The sequence below is a fragment of the Elgaria multicarinata genome, chromosome 7, assembly GCF_023053635.1.
Source record: "Elgaria multicarinata webbii isolate HBS135686 ecotype San Diego chromosome 7, rElgMul1.1.pri, whole genome shotgun sequence".
NCBI classification, from domain to species: Eukaryota; Metazoa; Chordata; class Lepidosauria; order Squamata; family Anguidae; genus Elgaria; species Elgaria multicarinata.
The window spans coordinates 116,811,671-116,818,301 of NC_086177.1; positions in this window are offsets into that span (position 1 = coordinate 116,811,671).

Genomic DNA, 6,631 nt, shown 5'->3' on the forward strand with positions numbered 1-6,631 from the left:
CACCCAATTTGGTGGCATCTGCAAATTTGATAAGCGTTCCCTGCACCTCCTCGTCCAAACCATTAATAAAAATGTTGAAGAGCACTGGGCCCAGGACTGAGCCCTGCGGTACCCCACTCGTTGCCTCTCCCCAGTTTGAGAAGGTTCCATTGATAAGTACTCTTTTGAGTCCGATTCTGTAGCCAACTGTGAATCCACCTAATAGTTGTTCCATCTAGCCCACTTTTAGCTAGTTTGTTAATCAGAATATCATGGGGCACTTTGTCGAAAGTTTTGCTGAAGTCAAGATATATGACGTCCACAGCATTCCCACAGTCCACAAGAGAGGTTACCCTATCAAAAAATGAGATCAAATTAGTCTGACAGGCCTCCCTGTCCTGGAGTACTTGGGGTCAGCTTTGTCTAATCCGCCAGCTATGGCCTTTCCTGGACAGGGATAACCTAGCCACAGTAATCCACGCGCTGGTAACTTCCTGATTAGACTACTACAATGCGCTCTATGTGGGGCTGCTCTTGAAGACGACGCGGAAGTTGCAGCTAGTGCAAAATGCAGCAGCTAGACTGCTCACCCGAACATCCCATAAAGACCATATAATAACGGTCTCAAAGGAATTGCACTGTCTGCCTATACACTTCCTGTCAGAATTCAAGGTGTTTGGAACCTCGGTACTTGAGGGAGTGCCTGTGCCTATATATGCCTCCCCGAGAGTTTAGATCTGTTTGAGGAGCCCTCCTCCACGTCCCACCATGAGACATATGCTATGGTGGGATGTGGGAGAGGGCTTTCTCTTGTTGTTGCATCCCATCTGTGGAATGACCTCCCTTTGGACCTCTGACTGGTGCTGGCTTCATTTCGGTGCCAAATTAAGACATGGCTTTTTAACAAAGCCTTTGATGGCTAAATTCACCAAGTTTGCACATAGTTTTAATTGGTGTTTACTGCTTGTATATATACTGGTTTTAGCTTGATTAATGGTTTAATTATTTAAGATCCTTGTGATATAGGACAGGATACAAATGTTTTAATAAATAAAGTGGCCAGCAGCAAGGAGTTTACAACCTTCTCTATTAGATGTAAAAGCTGTAATGGGCAAGGGTCAAGCACACAGGCAGCCGGCCAGACTTGGCCAAGCATTTTGTCCGCATCTCAGGCCTCAACAACTGAAACTCATCCAATAAAACTAAACCAGACAGAGCTCTGGACACCTTTACTAATGGAACTGCATTAACTTCTGGTTAATTCTGGTTCCTGACTTGGAGCTGAGCAGAAGCAGGGAAGAGCAGCTGGCCCAGCTCAAGTAGAAGCTATAAAAGTAAGCCAGTTCCCAGGGAGCGAGCGAACAGGAAGAGCAAACAGGAGCTTGACAGTGGGAGTGTAGGGGAAGAGGAGACCAAGGAAAGGGGAAGAAGAGAAGCCTCAAGGAAACCCAGGAGGCTGCCAATTCAAAGAGGCCGTGTGCTTGCCATGTGCTCCTGAGTGCTGAGTGAAGAGGGTCAGTATGGATAGTTGCTGCAGGAGCTGAAGGGGGAGTGGCCTGATTGCTGATTATACTTTGTACTCAGCAATATGTGGCCAGATTGCTGTTGATTGTTGTTGGCCTTTCAGTGACTTCATTCTGGTTCCTGACTTGGAGCTGAGCAGAAGCAGGGAAGAGCAGCTGGCCCAGCTCAAGTAGGAGCTATAAAAGTAAGCCAGTTCCCAGGGAGCGAGCGAACAGGAGTTCGGCACGGGAGGTCAAGGGGGAGGCCTCTAAGGAAAAAAAGAGGTGGGAAAAACAAAGAAAAACATAAAGAGAAAAAAAACCCACAAAACCACCACCACCCAAAAAAAAAACAAAAAAACAAAAAGATCTTACTTTCCCTTAAGACATACTCATATAGTTCTGTACCTTCAGAGAGGACAGGACAAAGCAAAGGCAATTCCACTATAATCAGAAAGGGAAAAACCAAAGCAGAAATCGACAATATGGATGGAATGAGCTCAACATGGCGTATACCTGCAACAAGTGCAAGCTGGTGGCACTTTTGGAAGAAAAAGTGAGAGGACTTGAGCAGCGAGTGTCCACCCTCCAAGGAACAAGAGAAGTCGAGGAGTTCTTAGACCGAACGGTGGAACTGCAACAGCAACAAGAAGCACATGAGACTGAAGAGCAACAGCCAGCTGAAACAGAAGTGGAGTATGCTGAGGGGAGGAAAGCCAATGAAGAGGAAACTCCCTGGAAAAGAGTGACAGTTAGGAGCAGAAGAATTAGAAGGCATTCTGCACCGGTGGAACGATTAGAGTTAAGCAACCGCTTTCAGCTTCTGGAGAATGAGACTGAAGGACAGTTTGCAGAGGAAGAAGTACAGGAGACACCATGCAACAGTGACCAAAGGCAGAAAGTAAGTCAACCAAGAAGAAGAGAAGAGTAGTCGTTGTGGGAGACTCCCTGCTGCGTGGGATTGAAACCCAAGTATGTCGTCAAGACCCATGGACTCGCCAGGTGTGCTGTCTCCCTGGAGCACAGATTAGAGATGTGACTGAAGGGTTACTGAAGCTCATAAAGCCCACAGACACATACCCCTTTCTTCTCATCCATGTGGGAACAAATGATGTCGCCAAGCAGAGCTACGAAGAAATCATTTCAGACTTTGAAGCTCTGGGAAGGAAACTGAAGAACTTTGGAGCCCAGATAGTTTTCTCATCCATCCTCCAGGTTCTTGGAAGAGGATTAGAAAGGGAAAGAAAAATACTCCGGATGAACGACTGGCTACGAAGGTGGTGCCGTCGTGAGAGTTTTGGATTCTGGGACCACGGGCTACACTACTTGGAACATGGACTGCTGGCAAGGGATGGGTTGCACCTCACAAGGGCTGGAAAGAATGAGTTCGGCCACAGCATGAAGAACTTCATCAGGAGGGCTTTAAACTGAATCTTACGGGGGCGGGAGACGTAAATTTCGAGGCAACAATGGATGAAGGCCAATACACCACAGTACAGAGAACAGCTCCAATAGTGTCCCAAAATAGCGTCTGCAACAATGTAGGAACAAAGCCAGACTATAAAACACATGGTCTTCGATGTCTATATACTAATGCCCAGAGCATGGGAAACAAACAGAATGAACTTGAACTCTTATTACATGAAGGCAAATACGACTTGATAGGTATAACTGAAACTTGGTGGGATGACTCCCATGACTGGAATGTGGCAATTGAAGGATATAACTTGTTCAAAAAGAACAGAAGAAATAGAAAGGGAGGTGGAGTTGCACTATATGTTAAAAATACCTATCCCTGCACAGAAATACAGGCGGATCAGACTGGGAGCCCCGTCGAGAGCGTCTGGATTAAAATAAATGGGGCAAGGAATAAAAAGAATATGATAATCGGAGTCTACTACCGACCACACAATCAAGGAGAAGACGAGGACAAAACTTTTGAGAAACAAATTGCCAGTGTTTCAAGGAAGTGTGATGTAGTAGTGATGGGGGACTTCAATTACCCTGATATCTGTTGGGAGACCATTACTGCCAAAAGCGGCCCTTCCAAGAAATTCCTGACATGAATGGGTGATAACTTTCTCCTACAGAAAGTGGAGGAAGGAACTAGAGGATCGGCAATCCTTGACTTGTTATTGACCAATAGGGATGACTTAGTGGATAAAGTGGCAGTTACAGGAACTCTGGGGGAAAGTGACCACGTCATACTTGAATTCTTGATTATGAAGGAAACAAAAGTCGAGCGTAGCCATACACGTACTCTGGATTTTAGGAAAGCTGATTTTAATAAACTCAGAACTATAATAAGTAAGGTCCCGTGGCAAGGGAGCCTAATGAGAAAAGGAGTGCAGGATGGGTGGGAGTATTTAAAAAAGGAAATTTTAAAGGCACAGTTACAAACAATTCCACCCAGGAGAAAAGATAGAAGACAACAGAGGAAACCAATGTGGCTCCACAAAAAGCTTAGAGATGACCTGAAAACAAAAAAGGATACATATAGGAAGTGGAAGGAAGGCCAGGCTACAAAAGAAGAGTACAGACAAGTGGCTCAGAAGTGCCGACATGGCGTCAGGAAGGCTAAAGCTGTGAATGAGCTGAGATTAGCGAGGGATGCTAAAAGCAATAAAAAGGCTTTCTTCAAATACGTGAGTAGTAAAAGGCAGAGGAAAGAAGGCAGAGGAAAGAAATGGTGGTTCAATTGCTTAATGAGGATGGCAAATTGATAACAGACCACAAAGAAAAGGCTGAAATGCTCAATTCCTACTTTGCCTCAGTCTTCTCCCAAAAGCAGGTCTATGACCCCCCTGGAAAAAGTGAAGCAGAAGTTGAGGGGGCAGGATTGCAGTTTAGATTGATAAACAAATGGTCAAAGAACACCTAATTTCCTTGAATGAGTTTAAATCTCCAGGGTGGGATAGCTAATACCCTGGAAGACAGAAACAAACTTCAAAGTGATCTTGATAGGCTGGAGTGCTGGGCTGAAAACAACAGAATGAAATTTAATGGAGATAAATGCCAAGTTCTACATTTAAGAAATAGAAACCAAATGCACAGTTACAAGATGGGGGACGCTTGGCTCAGCAATACTACAAACAAGAAAAATCTTGGAATTGTTGTAGCTCGCAAGCTGAATATGAGCCAACAGTGCGATATGGCTGCAAGAAAGGCCAATGCTATTTTGGGCTGCATGAATAGAAGTATAGCTTCCAAATCACGTGAGGTACTGGTTCCTCTCTATTCGGCCCTCGTTAGGCCTCATCTAGAGTACTGCGTCCAGTTCTGGGCTCCACAATTCAAGAAGGATGCAGACAAGCTGGAGCGTGTTCAGAGGAGGGCAACCAGGATGATCAGGGGTCTAGAAACAAAGCCCTATGAAGAGAGACTGAAAGAACTGGGCATGTTTAGCCTGGAGAAGGGAAGATTGAGGGGAGACATGATAGCCCTCTTCAAAGACTTCAAAGGTTGTCACACAGAGGAGGGCCAGGATCTCTTCTCGCTCCTCCCAGAGTACAGGACACGGAATAACGGGCTCAAGTTAAAGGAAGCCAGATTCCGGCTGGACATCAGGAAAAACTTCCTGACTGTTAGAGCAGTGCGACGGTGGAATCAGTTACCTAGGGCGGTTGTGGGCTCTCCCACACTAGAGGCATTCAAGAGGCAGCTGGACAACCATCTGTCAGGGATGCTTTAGGGTGGATTCCTGCCTTGAGCAGGGGGTTGGACTAGATGGCCTTGTAGGCCCCTTCCAACTCTGCTATTCTATGATTCTATGAACTGTGGTGTCAAAGGTTGAAGACTTTATCTTCAAAGTGTGGTGCAAACCATAAGTGTGCAGAGCACATTTCATTAGGGTGTGCCCCCAGGGATTTTTTTAAAGGGAAACTTTTATTGAATATTCAATCAGAGTAAGGAGAGTGATATAGAACAACTGCGCAGACAGATTTCTGACCTACAACAGGTTGGTGTCTACCTCTTGAATGTCTCCCATACTTAATTTTTGTGAACCGCCCAGAGAGCTTCGGCGATTGGGCGGTATAAAAATGTAATAAATAAAAAATTAAATACTAGAGACGTTCAAGAGGCAGCTGGACAGCCACCCGTCAAGTATGCTTTAAGGTAGATTCTTCCAATGAGGAGGGGGATGGACTCGATGGCCTTGTAGGGCCCTCCAACTCTACTAGTCTATGATTCTATGATGATGGAGCAGCTGGAGGGCCATTCCCACTGCATCTGGATCCCCCTCCGGATCCCTTCTCAATGGCCCCCTCAATTCATGCTTATTGCTTGAGACATTAGGGTGTGCCTGGGCATACCTATGGTGCAAACTTGACACAGCTTGCTCCTGGGGTTCCCACCATCTCCTTCCCAGGCCCAGATGTATGAACCGCGTGGAAAAGCCCCGCTGGATGACATATGACTGCAAATGGTAATTTAGCTAGGATGCGACTAGACATGGACACCAGAAGCCAGGCCTGCCTGCTCCAGGTGGAGTCGCGCTCGGCCTGGCAGCCTAGGCTGGCGCACGGCGCTCCCAGCCACGGCTGAGCGTCCTCCGCCAAGGCCAAGCGCCGCACTCCCTCCCTCGGCTTCCTCCCCCACCCGAGAGGAGGGGGCTCTGTGCAAAGCACCAGCTCTGCCCGCAAAGGCCAGGGTTCAGTCCTTCCGGCCTGCTGTTTCAGGCAGCGTGGGTGAGCAGGGTGCAAGGTAGCAGCAGCCTCCGTGGCGCCCGACCCACTTGAACGGAGTGCGAGCTGGGGGCTGGAGCCCAGGTGCGGCCTTACGACTGCCCCCCCCTCCCTCCAGGGGACCCCCCGCAGAGCTCCTTCTCCACCGCAGCCCCCACCGCTGCGCTCCTCAGCAGGGTGTCCTGCGGTGGGGCAGGGGGATGTCACCTGAGGGGCGAGGTGGTGGCGCCCCGCCCCCAACCCTTCGCAGGCTCTTCTGAACCTGTCAGTCAGGGCGGGGCTGCCTGCCTGCCCAGGTGTGAGTCAGTCACATCCCCCCCCCCCCCCGCTCCCTCCTGACAACGCCCGGTTGTTGCTGGCTGCCAAGCCGGATCAGGCACAACACGAAGCCAGAAGAGAAGCCGCAGCACCGCCCCACCCTGGGCGCTCGGAGCCTCTGCCTCCCGCCCGCCCCTGGCCTGCTGC